Source organism: Notamacropus eugenii, chromosome 2 (genome assembly GCF_028372415.1).
Source record: "Notamacropus eugenii isolate mMacEug1 chromosome 2, mMacEug1.pri_v2, whole genome shotgun sequence".
Classification (NCBI taxonomy): domain Eukaryota; kingdom Metazoa; phylum Chordata; class Mammalia; order Diprotodontia; family Macropodidae; genus Notamacropus; species Notamacropus eugenii.
Window position 1 is genome coordinate 60,362,555 of NC_092873.1, and position 21,117 is coordinate 60,383,671.

Here is a 21,117-nt window from a genome sequence, read left to right on the forward strand (position 1 = left end):
GGAAGGAAGAGAAGTTGGAACTCAAAGTTTTAGGAACAGCTGTTGAATATTGTTCTTGCATACAACTGGGAAATATGAAATAGAGGTAATGGGATATAGAAATTTATGTTGCCCTACAGGACAGAAGAGAAGATGGAGATAAGGGAAGGGAGGGATGTTAGAAGGGAGGACAGATTGGTGGTAGGGGTAATTAGAATGCTTGGCATTTTGGGGTGAGGGGAGGGGAGAGATGGGGAGAAAATTCGGAACTCAAAACTGGAAATGAATGTTGTAAACTTAAATAAATAAATTTTTTTAAAAAAAGAAAAAATTTAAAAAAAAGAAATGAGGTAAATCAGAGATACTAGTTGTAAAATTTCTTTCCCAGTTTTCTGCTTCCCTCCTAATCTTGGTTGCATTGACTTTGTTTGTGCAAAACTTTTCAATTTAATGTGATCAAAATTATCCGTTTTGCATTTCATAATGTATCTCTATCGCTTGTTTGATCATAAATTTCTTCATTCTCTATAAATCTGACAAATAAACTATTCCTTGCTCCCCTAATTTGTTTGTAGTATCAGCCTTTACACCTAGCTCATGTACATATTTGAACTTTATTTTGGTATACAGGGTCAAGCATTGGTCTATGCCCAGTTTCCTCCACACTGTTATCTAGTTTTCCCAGCAGTTTTTGTCAGACAGTGAGTTCTTATCCCAGAATCTGGAGTCCTTGAGTTTATTAAAGAGTAGACTACTATATTCATTAACTACTGTTTCTTGAGTACTTAACCTATTCCTTTGATTTACCCCTCTATTTCTTAGCCAGTACCTAGTGGTTTTGATAATTGCTGCTTTATAATACAATTTTAGATCTGGTATGGCTAGGTCACCTTCCCTAGCATTTCTTTTCATTAATTTCCTTGATATTTTGTATCTTTTGTTCTTCCAGATAAATTTGGATAATATTTTTTCTAGCTCTGTAAAATAATATTTGGTAGTTTGATTGGTATGGCACTGAATAAGTAAATTAATTTAGGTAGAATTGTCATTTTTATTATATTAGCTTGACCCACCCACCAGCAACTGATGTTTTTCCAGTTACTTAGATCTGACTTTATTTGTGTGAAAAGTTTTTATAATTGTAGATTCTCAAATATTTTATAGTGTCTACAGTAACTTTCAGTGGGCTTTCTCTTTCCATCTCTTGCTGTTGGACTTTGTTAGTAATATATAGAAATGCAGATGATTTATGTGGGTTTGTTTTATATCCTGAAACTTTGCTAAAGTTTATTATTTCAAGTAGTTTTTTACTTGATTCTCTAGGATTCTCTAAGTATATCATCATATCATCTGCAAAGACTGAAAACTTAGCTTCTTCTTTGCCTATTATAGTTCCTTCAATTTCTTTTTCTTTTCTTATTGCCATAGCTAGCATTTCTAGTATACAGTACTGTATAATAGTAGTGACAGTGGGCATCCTTGCTTCACCTCTTATCAGGGAGGCTTCTAGCTTATCCCCATTACAGATAATGCTTGATGATGGTTTTAAGTAGATGCTACTTATTTTGAGGGAGGCTGCATTTATTCCCATGCTCTCCGGTGTTTTCAGTAGGAATGGCTGTGGCATTTTGTCAAAACCTTTTTCTGCATCTATCAAGATAATCATGTGGTTTCTGTTAGTTTTGTTGTTGATATGATCAGTTATGCTGATACTTTTCCTAATATTGAATCAGTTCTGCATTCCTGGTATAAATCCTACCTGATCATAATGTGTTATTCTTGTGATAAATTGCTATAATCTTTTTGCTAATATCTTATTTAAAATTTTTGCATCTATATTCATTGGGAAAATTGGTCTATAATTTTCTTTCTCTGTTTTGGCTCTTTCCTGTTTAGGTATCAGCACCATATTTGTATCAGAAAAAGAATTTGGTAGGATTCCACATTTATGTTTTCCTTGCCATCTTGGGGCCTGGGAGCCAGGCGATCTAGTTAGAGCTGTGCTTTGACTGCTAAGTGATTGGGGCACATTTCTCCAACCCCCCATGGCTTCAGTTTTCCTCTTTTGTTCATCAGGGCTGTTGAGACCTACTTTCTACCTGATTGAATGTTCTGAGAATAAACAATTGAATGTCAGGAAAGTGGGATCATCGTGGCAGGACTTTCTGATGGGTTTTCCAGTATCTTTGCAGTTTATCCGAAATGCAGGGGCAAGTTTTGCATCGTAATCTTCAGAGCCACAAACTGACTGCAGCTGTTTGTTCTGCTTGAGTTGGTGCACGCTCAGCCCAGTGTCCTAGCCTGTCCTCCTCTGCCTCTGCTTACTGTAGGTACAGGGTTGGCAGATGATCATTAATTAGGGCCCCCAGGAGCTCCTCTTGAGTGTTCCCCACTTGGGAGGTCCTGAGCGCCAGTTTACTACAGGGCACATCCCACAACAGCTCTGCCTCCTCTTCTTGGGCAGCTCACATCCTGTCCTCCCCCAGAGCCTTTCCAGAGGGTGGATCCAGCCACCGTGTCCCCAAGTCCCTCTGCTTGGCCTTGAGATGTTTGCTTGGGGGATGCTGTATCTCTCTGTCTTGCTACACATCCATCCTCTTCCTTTCCCATTCATATGTTCCAATTTATAGGTCAGCTCCTGCACTGAAATGTTGTAGTTTCATTTTTATCAAAAGCTGAGCAGCATTAGGTGACTCAAAGGGCACTGAGGGCTACCTGATGGGTTTAAGTAGGCTTCTGCAGATCACAGTGATGACTTGAATGCAAGAAGTAACATGAGCAGCTTCACCAACTGGATGTCCTGTTGACATCTCAAATTCAGCATGTCCAAAACAAAACTTATCTCCCCCCAAACCCTCCCTTCTCCCAAATTTCTCAGTTTTTGTCAGGGTTGGTATAGTCCTTCCCTGTCACCTGTTTAATAAATACCAATGGTTCCCTGTTACTTCTACAGTCAAAATTCCTCTGCCAGGCATTATAGAAGTACCCCAGCCCACCCTCTTTTGGAAATATTAGCAAATAATGGTTTCCTCAGTGTGTCTAATTAAAGTCTTTGGTCTCATTGGAAAAGAGAACCTTAACTATACTTAATCACTATCTTTCAGTCAGAGCATCCTGTCCAGCCCCTCCTGCCACACTTCCCTTTTTTAAAAATTTATTTATTTATTTTTAGTTTTTAACATTCATTTCCACAAAATTTTGAGTTCCAAATTTTCTCCCCATCTCTCCCCTCCCTCCACCCCAAGACACTGTGCATTCTGATTACCCCTCCCCCCAATCTGCCCTCTCTTCTATCACACTCCTCCCTTCCCTTAACCCCATCTTTTCTCTTGTAGGGAAAGATAGATTTCTGTACCCCATTACCTGTATTTCTTATTTCCTAGTTGCATGCAAAAACAATTTTCAACCTTCGTCCCTAAATCTTTGAGTTCCAACTTCTTTCCTTTCCTCCCTCCCCACACATCACCACTGTGAAGGCAAGCAATTCAATATAGGTTATACATGTGTAGTTATGCAAAAGACTTCCATAAAAGTCATGTTGTAAAAGACTAACTATATTTCCCTCCATCCTATCCTGTCCCCCGTTTATTCTGTTCTCTCTTTTGTCCTTGTCCCTCCGCAAAAGTGTTTACTTCTAATTACTCCCTCCTCCCATTTGCCCTCCCTTCTGTCATATCCTCCCCTGCTTTCTTGTAGTGTAAGATAGATTTTCATGCCAAATTAAGTGTGCATGTTATTTCCTCCTTAAGCCAAATGTGATGAGAGTAAGCTTCACTTTTTCCCCCTCACTTCCCCCCTTTTCCCCTCCATTGAAAAAGCTTTTTCTTGCCTCTTTTATGGAGATAATTTGCCTTATTCCATTCCTACCTTTCTCCTCCCAATATATTCCTCTCTCACCCCTTAATTTTATTTTTTTAGATATCATCCCTTCCTATTCAACTCACCCTGTGCTCTCTGTCTATATGTATATAATCCCTCCAACTACCCAAATACTGAGAAAAGTCTCAAGAGTTACAAATATTGTCTTTCCATGTAGGAATGTAAACAGTTCAACTTTACTAAGTCCCTATGATTTCTCTTTCCTGTTTACCTTTTCACCCTGAAGCCTGCTCCAGTCCTGTCTGTGCTGTGCAGCCAAGGCTGGGCTGCACTCACTCTGAACCCGGTGCATGGGCTGGAGATCTCTTTCACTCTGTCATTTTGTGGCTTCTACTGCTCTAGAATTTGTTTAGAGTCATTGTTACTCTACAGCAGGTCTGTCCTTCTACTCCACTATCTTGGCTCCACCCTCCCTGCCACACTTTGAGAGGCCATGCAGGGCCATGCAGGGTCATGCAGATCAACAGCAGGGACTGCTTCCTCTGGCTATCTCTCTCCCTCTCCAGTGGCTCCTGTCCTGTCCATCTTTTCCACTTCATCCTCTGTGAATCCAGGGCCCCAGATCTAGAGTTGGGAGGGATTCCAGAAACTATGGAGCCCAATCCCCTCATTTTATAGAGGAAGATGCCAAATTCCCAAGAAGAGGGATATGCCCAAGAACTCATAAATATTGAATGACAGAGCCAACATTTAAACCCAAATCCCACATCATCCTGTGTTCTGGGGTGAGTTAGAGGTCCTGAGTTCTAATTCTCACTCTGCTGCTTCCTTCCTATGCACCCTTCTGGGCCTCACTTTCCTCCTCTGCCAAAGGAGGAAGTTGGACTAGATGACTCCAGAGACCCTTCTTCTGCCATCTGGCCTTAGTTTTCCTCAGATGTCTTCCCTGATTGGGGCTTCCTAAAATCTGGTTTTCTCCAAAGAACCCTGCCTCTCCCCAAAGCCTTGGCAGGGCTATCTGCTCCTTCCTCACTCACAGCCTGACAAATGGGGCCAGGAGGAGGATCTTACCTACTCTCATCACTCAGGGCCTCTGTTTTGTAAATCATGCAAAATATTTCCACATTAGTCATGTTGCAAAGAGAAAATCAAGAAAAATCAAGTGAAAAAAGTCTGCTTCAATCTGTACTCTGTTCATTAGTTCTCTCTGGAGGTGGAGAGCATTTTTCATCAAGAAAACTTGGATTTGTCTTGGATCAATGCATTGATCAGAGCAACTAGCGTTTCACAGGTGATCCTCTCTACAGTGTTGCTGGTACAGTGTTGTTCTGGTTCTATTCGCTTCACTCTGCATCACTTCATGTAAGTCTTAAGTTTTTCTGAAGCCACGCTCCCTCATCATTCCTTATAGTACAATCATACTCCATCTCAATCATATGCCACAGCATGTTTAGCCCTTTCCAGGTTGAAGAACATCCCTTCAATTTCTAATTCTTTGCCATCACAGATAGAACTGCTATAAATATTTTTGTACATATAGGTCTTTTTCCTTTTAAAAAAAATTCTCTTTGAGATACAGACCTAGGAGTGATATTGCTGGGTCAAAGACAGGCAGTTTTATAGCCCTTTGGGCTTAGTTCCATATTGTTCTCCAGAATGGTTGGACCAGTTTACAAACCTATCAACAATGCATTAGTGTTGCAACTTTTCCACATTGTCATTTCTGATAGGTGGTACCACAGAGTTGTTTAATTTGCATTTCTCTAGTCAGTCATGATTTAGAGTATTTCTTTCTTATTACTATAAAATGCTTTGTTTTCTACTTCTCAAAACTACCTATTCATATCCTTTGATTATTTATCAGTTGGGTATTGGCTCTGATGTTTATAACTTTGACCCAGTGATCTACTTATTTGAGAAATGAGACCTTTATCAGAAAAACTTGCTATAAACATTTTTCCCCCACTTTCCTGCTTTTCTTCTAATTTTGGCTTTATTGATTTTTATTTGTGCAAACCCTTTTTAATTTCGTGTAACCAAAATTATCTATTGTATTTCCTGCGATCCTCTCTATCTTTTGTTTGGTTGTAAATTCTTCACTTGCCCATAGACTTGACAGGTAAAATTTTCCATGCTCATCTAGAGTGCGTATGATGTCATCCTTCATGTTTAAATCATGTACCCATTTTGACCATATATTGATAAATGATGTGAGATATTGGTCTGTACCTGAGTTCTGCCAAATTGCAATAGTTTTTGTCAAACAGTGAGCTCTTGTCCTAAAAGCCTGGGTATTTGGGTTTATCATATATAGATTACTGTGGTCATTTATTATAATGTAATTTGTACCTAATCTATTCCACTGATCCACCACTCTGTTTCTTGGCCCATACGAGATTGTTTTGGTGATCACCACTTTATAATACAGTTTGAGGTCTGATACTGGTAGGCTACCTTCCTTCACATTTTCTTTCATTGTTTCCCATGATGTTTCTGACCTTTTGTTCTTCCCGATGAGCCTCTTTTAAAACTCTTCCCAACCACCACCACTCTGAAATCCGTTCCATCTGAAGTCGGGAAGACCTGAGTTCACATCAGCTTTCAGATACTTACCAGCTTTATGATTCTGGGCAGATCACTTGACTTCTGTGTGCCTCAGTTTCCTCAGCTGTACAATGAGGATAATAAGAATACCTTCCTCACATGTTTGCCATGAGGATCAGTGAGATGATATTTGTAAAAAGCACTTCGCACCTGGTCCTTAATATAGATTTATTCTGTGCCCCTTCCTTCTCCCAGACCTCCAGATCTCTCACTCCCTGCTCCCCAACAAGTTCAGGACCTGGCTTACTGTCTCTCTTCACCTCACCCTCTCCCCCTTTCAGACTCCTCAGTTCCCACGATTCCTGTCTCTAGCTTAGATATCAACCATGCACTGGAGCAATTGAGCCATCGACCCTGCCTCGTACTCCTTCCCTTCCTTAGCCCCTGACTAAGCTTCATTTGCCCCAGGTGTCAGGATGCCCAGTTAACCTCTCTGTCTGGAATGGATTGAATTTTGGGGGCATCTGGATTTTGAGCTGTATCAGACCTTCAGGGCCTTCTGGTCCACCTTGTCGTCCCCTTCTCCCCCCATGTTATAAGTGAGGAAATGGAGGCCCTCAGAGGTGCTGGGATCTAGTTCAGCCTCATCGTTTCACAGATGCAGGGCTAAGCTTATGGGTGTGGGTCATTCAAGGGCCTTTGTCCCACTCTTACTAAAATGAACTGGCAGGGGGAGGCAGGTAAATGGAGAGGACTTGGACACGAGCCAGATTGCAGTGGGGAGCCTCATTGTTCAGGAGACTGCCAGTGTGCTGGCTGCTTGGGCCACTGGAGGCGATCTTTGCCTAGTAGTCAGTTCATGTTTTTACCCCAGAGAGAAATTGTTGTCCGTGTGCATTCTGGTCTCCAGGCTGGAGATGGGGGTTGCAGAGTAAGAGATGTATTTAGTGGGTCTCTGTAGCATCAGGATGTGAGTAATAGGAAGTGACTGAATTTATCAGATCCCATCCCACACCCACTCTTAGCCACCTTCAGAAAATAGCAAACCAGAGGAGCTATATTTAGCAAAAATAACTCGGGACTCCTTAATCTCTTTCCCTGACCCCGTCTTTTGCTCCTGCCTTGATCAGGGATAGCACCACATGACAGCAACCTGGATTTTTTTCTGGCGACCCCTCAGATTTACCAGACATCGTTAGGACGCTGCCTAGGCTTTATCAGCTGTGCAGGTAAGGAGGATTCTGGAGAGGATGATGGGTGACAGCAGGCTCTTGAAGCCCCCCACAGCAGGCGAGGTACCAACTCAAAAACCAAAAGATTCTTAAAGGAGGTCTATGGGAAGGAGGGCAAGTGTGGGCCTGGGACTTTGGTGTGCCGTCTCAGGAGCTGACCCAGCGTGGATTCATTTGGGGTTAACAGCTGGCATGTTTCAATCTTTCAAACTGTTTATGGAACTTCATCCAAGTGCTGAGAAGTTACTATTTTTTCTCCACCAGGCAGACTCCAAACTCTCAGATCAGTTAAGATTACTGTGGTTTTCTTTGAAGAATTTGTGCTGTTTGAGCTTTGCCACTGGAGGAACCAGTTTCCTGCTTCCTTCAAATGAATAATGTGTCATGTGTCTGCGATAGGTCAGGAAAGTGGTCCAGGAGGGATCTCATTCTTCATTAGAATTTCAAGAAACAGATGTGTTTCTTCCAGGAGGGTTTCGGTCCCAGCTTCTGATTAACTCTATGACCCTGGACAAGGTACTCATCATCTTTGGGCCTCAGTTTCCAGCCCATTAAGGGGGATGGGCCAGGTGACTCTTCAGACTCTTTCTGGCTCTGATGTTCCATGAATCTATATTCCTGTAATTTGGGAATTCTCAATCCCATGGGGACAGGGAGGATATGGGACAAGACATCTTTATTTTTGACCTTATATGGCTGTTTCCAAGCCTAATAATGCTCCCAAATACCCTGATTCTTCAGCTGGTTGAGCAGCATCCTTGTCATTACTAACAAACTTGGGTCTGTCAATCAAACAGGGAGCATGCTCTGAATTAACTGCAGTGGCTTAGGACATGATCCTTGCCTCCGTTTCACGTTACCTAACTAGAATGACCATGATGCCTACTTGCCCTGGGGGAACCGATTCCCAGGAACACGTCAGCAGCACTGTGCTCCCGTCAGGCATGCCCAAACAGGAAGGGTCAGTTTTACTTTCAAAGACACAGGGCTTGGGGGAGGGCAGAAGGTCAGGGGAAACCTCCATCTGGAAACTTTGGTCTTGGGGTTGTAGCCTTGCCCTTCCTTGTATCTCAGCACACCCTTTCTTAGCGAGTCTCCCCATACAGTTGGAGGTTGGCCAGCCTGTCAGGGGACAGGGACTGCTTTTGCTACAGCTTGAGTGATCAGAGGACAGATAGGAGCATCTTGATAGAGGGGACAGGGTTCCTTCCCCCATCCTCACTCTCCTGGACGTCAGGAGAGCCAACTTGGGGCGTTTGCTGTACCATTAACAGCCTGGCTGCCCTTGGCTGCCCCCCTGCTGGGCCTTCATTTCTTGGGTCTCTGCTTCCTCATCTGTAAAATGAGGGACTGGGGCTATATAGCAAGGAGGATTCTCAATCAGCCTTTTGTGTACCTTGGGTCCTGCAGGCAGCCTGGGGAATCTTATGGGCCCCTTCCCAGGATCATGTTTTTATAACTGAGATTTTTGGAGTCATTTTTTCAGTTGTGTCCAACTCTCCATGACCCCAGTTGGAGTTTTCTTGGCAAAGATCCTGGAGTAGTTTGTCATTTCCTTCTCCAGCTCATTTTACAAATGAGGAAACTGAGGCAAATAGCTTCACACACTAGTGTCTGAGGCCAGATTTGAATTCAGGTCTTCCTGACCCCAGGCCTGGTGCTCTATCCACTGTGCTACATCACTGCCTTTTATAACTGAAGAAGGTGCTAAATTTCAGTAAGAGGCTGGTAAAAATAAAGAGATGATTTTCTTTTTCCCCATCCAAGCACATGGAGCCCCTGAAGTTTTTCCAGACACCAGGTTAAAAACTTTGGACTGGAGGACCTTTCAGGGCCTTCCTGCTCCTCTCTGTAGATGAATGAGTCCTTTTTCATGCCTTGTTACAAAGCACGCCTGGCTGGCCCCCTCCAGGGGCTGTCCCACGCAGCCCTGGGACTGTGTGAGTCAGTGCAGAGTCTCTGTGGGTATCCACTGTGCGTGCCGAGACTGGAGCTTAGAGAGGAAGGGAAGTGAGGTGGACACACCGAGAGCAGATGCATAGCAGTACACTACAGATCCATCAGAGGGATAAAAAACAGTTTGCTTTGCAAACAAACAGGGGAGAGTCTGGGTTGTTATACCTTTCTGGTTCCCAGAACCTCTTAAAAGAAGATCCCTGTCTAGACATTTGGCCTATGTCCACTCACCTCAGCTGCCCGTTTGGCTCCTCCTCTGGATTCTTATCAGCCTTTTCCTCTTTCTTTTTTTTTAAAATATAAATTATTATTATTACTCTCATATATAAATCTCACATTTTCTTTTTTAAAATAATATTTTTACGTTCATTATTATATTTTACATTCAATACAATAATATTTTTTTAACATTCATTTAAAAAAATTTTTGAGTTCCAAATTTTCTCTCTCCCTCCCTCAACTGCTCCCTCCCTGAAAGTGTAAGCAATTTGATATAGGTTATACATGTTCAATCATGTGAAGCATACTAGTCATGTTGTAAAAGAAAACATAGACCCAAAGGAAAATAAAAACAAAAAAATACATAGATTAAAAAAATATTATGCTTCAACTTTCATTGAGACTCCATCAGTTCTTTCTCTGGAGGCAGGTAGCATTTTTCGTCTTGAGTCCTTTGGAATTGTCTCAAATCATTACAATGCAGGGAAGAGCCAAGTCCATTAAAGCTGTTCATCGAACAATGGTGCTGTTACTGTGTACGGTGTTCTCCTGGTTCTGCTCGCTTCACTTTGCATCAGTTCGTACAAGTCTTTTCAAGTTTTTCTGACATCACTCTGCTCATCATTTCTTATAGCACAGTAATGTTGCATTGCAATCGTATATCACAGTTTGTTCAGCCATTCCCCAGTGGATGGGCATCCCCTCAGTTTTCAGTGTTTTGCCACCACAGAAAAAGCTGCTATAAATATTTTTGCACATGTAGGTCCTTTTCCTTTTTTTATGATCTCTTTGGGATATAAACCTACTTGTGATATTGGTGGATCAAAAGATATGTACAGTTTGGTTGCCTTTTGGGTATAGTTCCAAATTGTTCTACAGAATGAGTTCACAACTCTACCAGTGATACATTAGTGCCCCAATTTTCCCACATTTCCTCTAACACTTATTATTTTCTTTTTCTGTCATATTAGCCAACCTGAGGTATGAAGTGGTACCTCAGTTGTTTTAATTTGTACTTTTCTTCTCAATAGTGAGTTAGAGCATTTTTTCATATGATTATAGATAACTTTGCTTTCTTCACCTGAAAACTACCTGTTCATATCATTTTACTATTTATTAACTTGTATTCATATAAATTTGACTCATTTCTCTCTAATATTTGAGAAATAAGGTCTTTATCAGAGAAATTTGCTGTAAAAATTATTTCCCACCTTTCTGCTTTCCTTCTAATCTCAATTGCATTGGTTTTGTTTATACAAACCCTTTTTAATTTAATATAATAGAAATTGTCCATTTAATATTTCGTAATGTTATGTCTTGTTTTGTCCTAAATTTTTCCTTTCTCCATAGATCTGACAGGTAAACTATTCCATGCTCTCCTAATTTGCTTATGGTATCCCCCTTTACGTATAAATCATGTTCCTATTTTGACCTTATCTTGCATTACAGTTGGAGATGTTGGTTTATACCTAGTTTCTGCCATACTCTTTTCTTGGCAGGTTTTGTCAGATATTGAGTTTTTGTCCCAAAATCTTGGATTCTGGGGTTTATCAAACCCTAGGTTATTATGGTCCTTTACTACTGTGTCTTGTGTACCTAATCTATTCCACTGATCTACCACTCTGTTTCTTAGGCAATACCAGATAGTTCTGAGCACTACTTTATAATATAGTTTGAGATCTGAAACTGTTAGGCCACCTTCTTTCAAAGTGTTTTTTCATTAATTCCCTTGATACTCTTGATCTTTTGTTCTTCCAGATGAATTTTGTAATTTTTTTTTAGCTCTATAAAAATCATTTTTTGGTAGTTTGGTATGGCACTGAATAAGTAAATTAATTTAGGTGGAATTGTCATTGGTTTGGCCTATTCATGTGCAATTGATGGTTTTCCAGTTGTTAGATCTGACTTTATTTGTGTGAAAAGTATTTTGTAATTGTGTTCATATAGTTGCTGAGTTTGTCTTGGCAAGTAGACTCCCAAGTATTTTATATTGTTGACAATTATTTTAAATGGAATTTCTTTTTCTGTCTCTTGCTGCGAACTTTGTTGGCGATATTTAGAAATGCTAATGATTTGGGTGGATTTATTTTCTATCCTGCACCTTTACTAGAGTTGTTAATTATTTCAAGTAGTTTTTTAGTTAATTCTCTAGGGTTCTTTAGTATACCATCATATTATTTGCAAAGAGAGTTTTGTTTCCTTATTGCCTATTTCTGTTCCTTCAATTTCTTTTTTCTTCTCCTATTGCTATAGCTAGTATTTCTAGCACAATACTGTGTAATAGTAGTGACAGTGGGCATCCTTGCTTCACCTCTTATCAGGAAGGCTTCTCGCTTATCCCCATTACAGATAATGCTTGCTGATGGCTTTAAATAGATGCCACTTATCATTTTAAGGAAAGTTCCACTTATTCCTGTGTTCTCTAATGTTTTTAAAAGTAATGGATATTGTACTTTGTCAAAAGCTTTTTCTGCTTCTATTGAGATAATCGGATGATTTTTCTTGGTTTTCTTATTGATGTGGTCAATTATGCTGATAGTTTTCCTAATATTGAACCAACCCTGCATTCCTGGTATAAATCCCACCTGTCATATGTATGATCCCTGTGATATATTGCTTCATTTCCTTGATAGTATTTTATTAACAATTTTTGTATCCACGTTCATTAGGGAAATGAGTTTGTAGTTTTCTTCCTGTTCTTGCTTCTCCTGGTTTAGGCGTCAGCACCATATTTATGTCATGAAAGGGATGTGGTAGGATCCTTCTTTGTCAGCTTTTCCAAATAATGTAGTATTGGAGTTAATTGTTCTTTAAATCTTTGGTAGAATTCACTTGTGTTATCTGTTTGGGCCCTGAGGGTTTTTTCTTAAGGGGTTCATTTAAGTTTTTCTATTTCCTTTTCTGTTCTGGGCAATTTATTTTTATAAATGTTTATATTTTTGTAAATGTTAGATTATCAGCTTTATTGGCATACAGTTAGGCAAATTAGCTCCTAATTATTTCTTTAATTTCCTCTTCATTGGTGGTAGATTTACCCTTTTCATTTTTGATACTGGTAATTAGGTTTTCTTTTTTTTTTTATTACCCAATAGTTTACCTATTTTATTATTTTTTTTCATAAAACCAATTCCTATTATTATTTCAACAGTTTTCTTTCAATTTTATTAATCTCTCCTTTGATTTTCAGTACTTCCAATTTGTTGTTTAATTGGGGGTTTTAAATTTATTCTTTTTCCAATTTTTTTTCATTGCATGCTCAATTCGTTGATTTTGCTCTTTCTCTTTTTTTAATTGGTACACACTTTTAGAGATATAAATTTCCCCAAAGTACTGCTTTGCCTACATCCCATAAATTTTGGTATGCTGTCTAATCATCATTTTTTTTAATGAAGTTATTGATTATTTTTATGATTTGTTCTTTGGACCATTCATTCTGTTAGGATTAGATTATTTAGTTTCCAATTAATTGGAAATTAGTTAATCCAATTAAAGATAGATTAAATATCTCTCCATGGCCCTTTATTAAATGTAATTTTTATTGCATTGTGATCTGAAAAGGATGCATTTAAAATGTCTCCCTTTCAGCATTTGATTGTGAGGTTTTTATGCCTTTGTCAGTTTTTGTGTAGGTACCACATACTACTGGGGAAATATATATATTCAGTTTTCACCAGAGGTCTATCATAACTAACTTTTTCTAAAATTCTATTCACCTCCTCAATTTCTTGCTTATTTTGTGGTTAGATTTATCTAGGTCTGAGAGGGGAAAGCTGATTTATTATCTGTTTCCTCTTGTAACTCGTTTAACTTTAGGAATTTGGATGCTATACAAGTTCATGCATATATATTTAGTATTGCTATTACTCCATTGTCTATGGTACCTTTTAGTAAGATGTAGTTTCCTTCCTTATCTTTTAGTTACTTCTATTTTTGCTTTGTCTGAGATCATGATTGCTACCCCTACCTTTTTTTTACTTCAGCTGAAGCATGATGTATTCTGCTCCAACCTTTTACCTTTATTTGGTATGTGTGTATGTCTGCTTCAAATGCGTTTCTTGTAAACAACATACTGTAGAATTCTGGTTTTTAATCCAGTCTACTATCGTCTTCAGTTTTATGGGAGAGTTCATCCCAGTCATGTTCACAGTTATGATTACTGTGTATTTCCCTCTATCCTATTTTCTCCCTTTTTCTACTTCTCTCTCTCTCTCTCTCCTTTCACCCTGACCCTCCTCATCAGTATTTTGCTTCTGACCACTGCCTCCTTTAATTTACCCTCCTTTCTATCTGCTCCCCTCTCCTGTTTTTGTCCACCTCCCCTCTTACTTCCATATAGGGAAAGATAGATTTCTATATCCAACTAAATGTATATGTTACTCCCTCTTTGAGCCAAATTCAATGAGAGTAAGGTTCAAGTGATATTCACTCCCCTCTTATTTCCCTCCACTGTAATAGGTCTTTCACATCTCTTCATGTGAGATAATTTACTCCACTCTATCTCTCCCTTCCCTCTTTTCTCAGTGCAATCCTCTCTCATCTCTTCTTATGTGTGTGTGTATGTGTGTGTGTGTGTGTGTATCTATGTATAATCCTATTAATGTCAGCTATACTTGCATTCTCTATCTTTGTATACTCCTTTGTATATCGTTCTTAAGAGATATCATTCTTAAGTATTACAAATATCATCATCCAATGTAGGGATGTAAACAGTTTAACCTTATTGAACGACTTATGTTTTCTCTTTTCTGTTTACTGTTTTATGCTTCTCTTGAGACTTATATTTGAAAATTGAATTTTCTGTTTAGCGCTAGTCTTTTCATAAGGAATATTTGAATGTCTCCTATTTCACTGAATGTCAGTTTTTTGCCCTGAAGAATTATGCTTAGTTTTGCTGGATAGGTGATTCTTGATTGTAATCCAAGCTCCTTTGCTTTCTAGAATATCATATTCCAAGCCCTCTGGTCCTTTAATGTAGAAACTGATAAATCCTATATAATTCTGATTGTGGTTTCTCAAAATTTAAATCTTTTCCTTCTGGTTACTTGCAGTATTTTCTCTTTGACATAAGAATTCTGGAATTCTATAATATTCTTGGGAGTTTTCATTTGGGGATCTCTTTCAGGAGGTGAGCATTGGATTCTTTGAATTACTTATTATTTTACCTTCAGGTTTTAGGTATCAGAGAAGTTTTCCTCAATTATTTCTTGAAAGATGCTGTCCAGGCTCTTTTTTTGATCACGACTGTCAGTTAATCCAATAATTCTTAGATTATCTCTCCTGGATCTGTTTTCCAGGTTAGTTGTTTTTCCAGTGAGACATTTTCTTCTATTTTCTTTTCATTCTTTTGAGTTTAATTGATTCTTGATGTCTCATGGGGTCATTAACTTTCACTTGCCCAGTTCTAATTTTTAAGGAATTATTTTCTTTAGTGAGCTTTTGTACCTCCTTTTCCATTTGACCAATTCTGCTTTTTAAGATGTTGTCTTCTGTGAATTTTTGTGTATCTTTTTCCATTTTTTGTGCTTCTAAATTGACTCTTTTTCATGATTCTCTTGCATAACTCTCATTTCTTTTTCCAATTTTTCTTTTACTTCCTTTATTTGATTTTTAAAATCCTTTTTGAGAACTTCTAGGAATTCTTTTTGGGCCTGAGACTAATTCATGTTTCTCTTTGAGGCTTCATATGTAGGCATTTTGACATTGTTTTCCTCTTTTGAGTTGGTGTTTTGTTCTTTCCTGTTACCATAGTAACTTTCTGTGTTTGGGGGGTTTTGTTTGTTTTATTTTGGTTTTTTTGCTCCTTCTCCATCCTATTTTATGATTTTTAAAATTGGGTTCTGCTCCTGAGGTATAAGGGGCACTGTCTCAAGCTTCTTGCACTGGAGACCAGGGTCCTAGTCACTGGCCTACTGCGCTGGGAGCTGGAGACCTCACAGACGTCCCACTGTGCTACTATGGGGCCTAGGGGTCTTGGTGGCTGACCTGTGCTAGGATTAGGGGTCTCCCACTGACTTACCCAGACACCTTCTGTACTAGGTTGGGCTTCCCTTTCACTTGAGTGTGACAGACTTTTCCTGCTGTTCTTCTAAGTTGTCTTGGGCCAGAAATTGTTTTACTGTATTGTTCTCTGGGTTCTGCTGCTCCAGAATTTGTTTTGAGGTGTTATCTAAAATTGTTTGGAGGGGAATTTGGGGGAGCTCAGGCAAGTTCTTGCCTTTTCTTTTTCATCTTGGCTCCTCCTCTGCCCTTTCCCCTTTCTTAACTTCCTTGGCCTCCTTGACCTCTTCTGTGTTGTTCCTCAGGCCTCAAACTCTCTCAGACACTTCCCTTTCTTCCCCTGAGCCCTCCAGGGCTGGTTCCCACTATTTATGGTCTAAGATTTGCTTTTACCCAGTAAATACTCAGCTGTGTTCACTCAGAATACAGCTCAGAAGCACATGACATTATAATTGGAAAGGCTAAAAACACTAATACAGATAACCGTGGTGCTTTATGGTCTACAAAGTTCCTTCAATAGTGTATTTTCCCAGTTTTACAGGTGAAAAAACTGAGGCTCACAGAAGTCAATGTAAATATGCCCAGGACAAATGCCAGGACCTGACTCTGAACCTTGGTCTGTCTCTCCTGGTTCTCGGTGACTTGTTTCTTCTGTATCCTGATGTCCATCTGTCTGTGGCTTGTCAGCTCTATAAGACACACATTGCATCAGCCATTACCTGCGGCAGGGAGAGAATTTTCCTGTGTGGGTGAGAAGGCATCTTGCTGTAGAGAGGACAGGCTATTCCTTGGCAAGCTGCCTGGCTTGCCTTTCTTTGCTCTATTTGGGGCTCCCCCTCTTTGAGCAATGGACCCCCCAGGAGCTCCATCCCCTGCAAGGAGAAGCTCTTGTCCTGAGTGTGTCTCTTCTGCCCTTTGAGTGGATGTGACCATAACTAGGCAGAAGGCCATGGGGCTATGGCTAAGCTGGAAGGCACCTGAGGAGTCCTGTAGTCCAAGAACGCTTATTGAACTGGGCAAACAGGGAGCTGTTGTAAGGCCCTGCACCAGAGTGTGGCACGGCCAGATCCAGGTGTGAAGGAGGGTTTCTGTGACCGGGGCGTAAAGAATAGGCAAAGGAAACTGTTGTCCTGACCAAGATGACTGTCCAAAAAAGTCTTGTTCATGGCAATCCTTGGAGGAGCTGCCCATGCAGGCAATCCAAAGCCTCTGTGTATCACCAAGACAATATTCATAACACTGGTAGTGACCAGGAATATGCTGCTGTAGTTCTCAATTGCAAAGTATAGCATACTCTCCATATAAAAGGAAAAAGAAAAACAAAAACATTTATTCAGACACCAGAAAGCCAAATCTGTCATAGTGGCCAAGAAGTCAGTACACATTAGCACTACAGGGGACAAAACCATTGCCAAGCCTCCCCCATGCTGGGGCCTGCCAGCAAACAAACCACTCAAGAGCCTGCCAGTGCCTGCCTGTGTCCTCTCCCTCTCCTACCCTAACTGCTTTCATTCACTTCCTCTCAGTTCTGTTCCATCCTTCCTGTTCCACCTGTTCAGCAGGCTCCTCCCCCCACATGTGACTTAGGCTTCTGTGTGATTTAAGCAGGTCACATGGGCCTATTAATGAATGGGAATGATCTCCCCATTTAAATTACCATTATACCCTCCCAAAGAGACAGCAGTACAGGAAAAGCCAGACCTGGAGTCTGGAAGATCCAGACTTAAATGCAGTCTAGATACTTAGTGACTGTGTGACCCTGGCCAAGTCACCTGACTTGTTTGCCTCAGTTTCCTCAACTATAAAATGGGGATAATAGGAGCGCCTACCTCCCAGGGTTGTTGTGAGGATTAAATGAAGTCATTTTTGTAAAGTGCTTAGCATAGAACTTAACGCATGGCAGGCACTCTATAAATGCTTATTTCCTTTTCTCCCCCCGAGAGGTGTCTTGTACCACGTGCACTTACGCAGACTGGGGGTGGAAGATGTGATAGGAAAAAAACCGGAACAGGATCCAGAAGGGAGGTGGGTGGGAATGACATGAGCAAGGCAGGTCAAGGTACCAGAAGTGGAATCCATACTTACAAGAGAGTGTTCTTTGTGGTGGGGACAGTGGTGTGCTCCAATGCTCCCACTGGTGGGAGCTGTGAGGCCAGGCTATCAACAGGATTCTTAGGCCACCAGAGCAGGTGTGGGAGATGAGGGCCATCTGTCGGTGTGCCAGGAGCGTAGGTCCCAGCTTGAGATGAGGTGGGGTTGAGAGGGGGATCAAAAGCAACTGCCTTGTGGAGATTGGCATTAACTTGACGTTTATGATGCATAGACACATATGTGTGTGTGTATATTTGGTGTGCAACCGGGACCCTGAGTTGTGTGACCTCAGGCAAATCCCTTCACTTGTCTGTCTCAGTTTCTTCATCTGTAAAACGAGGATAAGAATAGTAGCCTCCCTCCCCACCCCCAACACCCCCAGTTGTAAGGATCCAGTGAGTATGTAAAGCACTTCCTAAAGACCAGCTTTTAGAGTTGTGGTTGTTGCTTTCCCATTGGAGGGTCAGATCCTCAGGAATAGAAATTGTCCCATTCATTTATCTCACAGCCTTTAATAAATGTTTGGTTGATTGAGCTGCTTTGGAAAGAGGAGAGGTTTGGGTACAGAAAAGAAAGCCCTTTTCACTAGAGGACAGATCTTGACTAGACTGGCATCCTTGCCCTGGCTCTGCCAGGCTGGCGGGTCTGTGAGCATGCTCTAATCACAGGCCAATAGAGAATAGAAATAAAATATAAAATAGAGGTTTGGAGGGAACATAGTCGAATGAACTAATTCATGCTTTGGTGTTGTTTGAAAATGTCTGTCTTTGACAGTTTTCAGAGGAAGAAATTAAAGATATCTATAATCATATGAAAAAATGCTCTAAATCACTACTGATTAGAGAGATGCAAATCCAAACAACTCTGAGGTACCACATCACACCTATCAGATTGGCAAACATGACAAAACAGGAAGATGATAAATGTTGGAGAAGATATGGAGAGCTGGAACAATAGTTCATTGCTGGTGGATCTGTGAGCTCATCCAACCATTCTGGAGAACAATTTGGAACTATGCCCAAAGGGCTACAAAAATGTACATACCCTTTGACCCAGCAATATCGTTTCTAGGACTGTATCCCCAAGAGATCATAAAAATGGGAAAGGATCCCACATGTACAAAAACATTTATAGCAGCACTCTTTGTGGTGGCCAAAAGTTGGACATCAAGAGGATGCCCATCCATTGGAGAATGGCTGAATAAATTATGGTATATGAATGTAATAGAATACTATTGTGCTATAAGAAACAATGAACAGGAAGACTTCAGAGAGGCCTGGAAGGACTTATATGATTTGATGCTGAGTGAAAGGAGCAGAACCAGGAGAACTTTGTACATAGCAATGACCACAGTGTGCGAGGAATTTTTCTGGTAGACTTAGTACTTCACTGCAATGCAAGGACTTAAAATATTCCCAATGGCTGCTTAGGGCAAAACACTTTCCACATCCAGAGAAAGAACTATAGAATTTGATTGCAGAGTGGAGCAGATCATTTTCTTTTGTGTTACGTTTTGTTTTGTTTTATGATTTCTCCCATTCATTTTAATTCTTCTATGCAACATGGCTAAGGTAAAAATGTATTTAATAGGAAGGTATGTGTAGAACCTGTATAAAATTGTATGCTGTCTCAGAGAGGGAGAGGGGAGGGAGGGGAAAACTAAGCTCTATGAAAGTGATTGCAGAATATTGAAAACAAATAAACTAATAATAATAAAGAAAGTGTGTCTTTTTAGCTACAAGCCCCCACCTCCTGGCCCGGAAGGTGAGAAGCCTCTCCGTGTCCGGTCTGCTTTGGTAGAATTTCTGTGGCTTCTGGCTGGAAGCCAGATCAGAGGGAGAGGAGCCAAGGGGGGAGTAGGTGAGGAGGAAGTAGTCAGTGAACACAGAATAGTCTTTCTAGGAGTTTAGCTAAGAAAGGGAGCAGAACATTTGAAGGGATCAATGAATGAAGCACCAGAGAGATAAAAGAGAGAGCAAAAGGACCTGTAAATATGAACTTCTTTAGAGTAGCTCTGTCAGTTGTAGTGAAGGACAGAGAGGAGGGGGGCTGCCTATCACTTGGGGATGCTCTTTGGGTCCAGTGCAGTGTTCCTGAGCCGTAAGAAATGAAGGGCGTGGTGTCTGAGAAAAGTAGAAACTTAGGAGTGGGTGCGGAGTAAAGTGACAAGTACCAGTATAACACAGTAACAGCAACATTCTAAAGAAAAACGTCTTAAAGACCTCCGAGAACTTATCTGCCATGACAGCAGGATGGATGATGAAGCATCTTAGTCAAGTCCTGAGAAAGAGAGGTGGTGGAGTGTTGGAGCAGAATGAGACATACATTTTTGGATGTGGCTAATGTGGTTTGTTTTATGTGATTTATTTATGTGTTACAAGAATTGTAGTGGTTCCTCTTTTTTGTGGCAGGGCGGGGGGTGGGGATGTTGAAGGGTAGGGATGCTGTTGATAATGAGGACAGGTAGGTGTCTCAGTGGATAACGACCTGGACCTGGAGTCAGGAAGTTGCTCTGTCATCTCTGACTCTGTGACTCCATTTGGGGTTGGCCGATACTGGAGTGGTTGGCCATTTTCTTCTCATGTTACAAATGAGGAAACTGAGGCAAACAGGGTTAAGTGACTTGCCCAGGATCATACAACTAGTGTCTGAAACTGGATTTGCACTTGGGTCTTCTTGATGCTAGGATCTAGCCATTGTGTCACCTAGCTTCCCCAAGTCAAGAAGACCTGAATTCAAATTTGGCCTCAGTTAAAACATTGGGCAAGTCACTTGCTAACTCTGTCAACCTCAGGTTCATCATCTGTAAAATGGGGATGATAACAGCACCATGGTTGTTCTGAGGCTAAAACGTGGACGCTATGTGTAAAGCCCTGTAAATGCCAGCTAGCCTTGTTCTCATTGGGTTGTTGTGCTTCCCCACAAAGAAGAAACAAAGGCCATCGCTGTGCCGAGAACGCACATCGCCAGGAGCAGACAGAAGCATGGATAAGCAGAGTAGCTTTGAAAGTCGCACGCTGAGTGTGTTACATACTTATAAAAATGCTCTATGGAACAGAGATTTCAGTTTGACGCATAATCCTTTTTGGTTTTACTCTGTATAAAAGTGTTTTGGGAAGGGGGTTGCTAAGCTTAGAGAAGAAGAAAGTTAAACTAAGAATGAGGAGAAGAAAAGCATTTAAGTGTTCTGTGCCAAGCACTGTGTTAGGCTAGGACCGCAGATAGATCCAGACCATTGTAGAGTTTTGACATAGGTAGGGAGTGGTGTCCTGCGGATGGC

The 21,117-nt window shown here is 40.7% G+C and overlaps 1 protein-coding gene across 7 annotated transcripts in view; it reads left to right on the forward strand.

Moving 5' to 3' along the window:
• Positions 1 to 21,117, forward strand: part of DGKD (diacylglycerol kinase delta) — a 113,008-nt gene that overhangs the window by 38,693 nt on the left and 53,198 nt on the right. The window contains exon 2 of one of the 7 annotated variants that reach the window (XM_072640551.1): positions 7,473 to 7,571. The exons of the other annotated variants lie outside the window; for them this stretch is intronic. The gene's annotated coding sequence lies outside the window, so the exon portion shown is untranslated. The remainder of the gene's footprint in view (positions 1 to 7,472; positions 7,572 to 21,117) is intronic. 7 annotated transcript variants of the gene reach the window in all.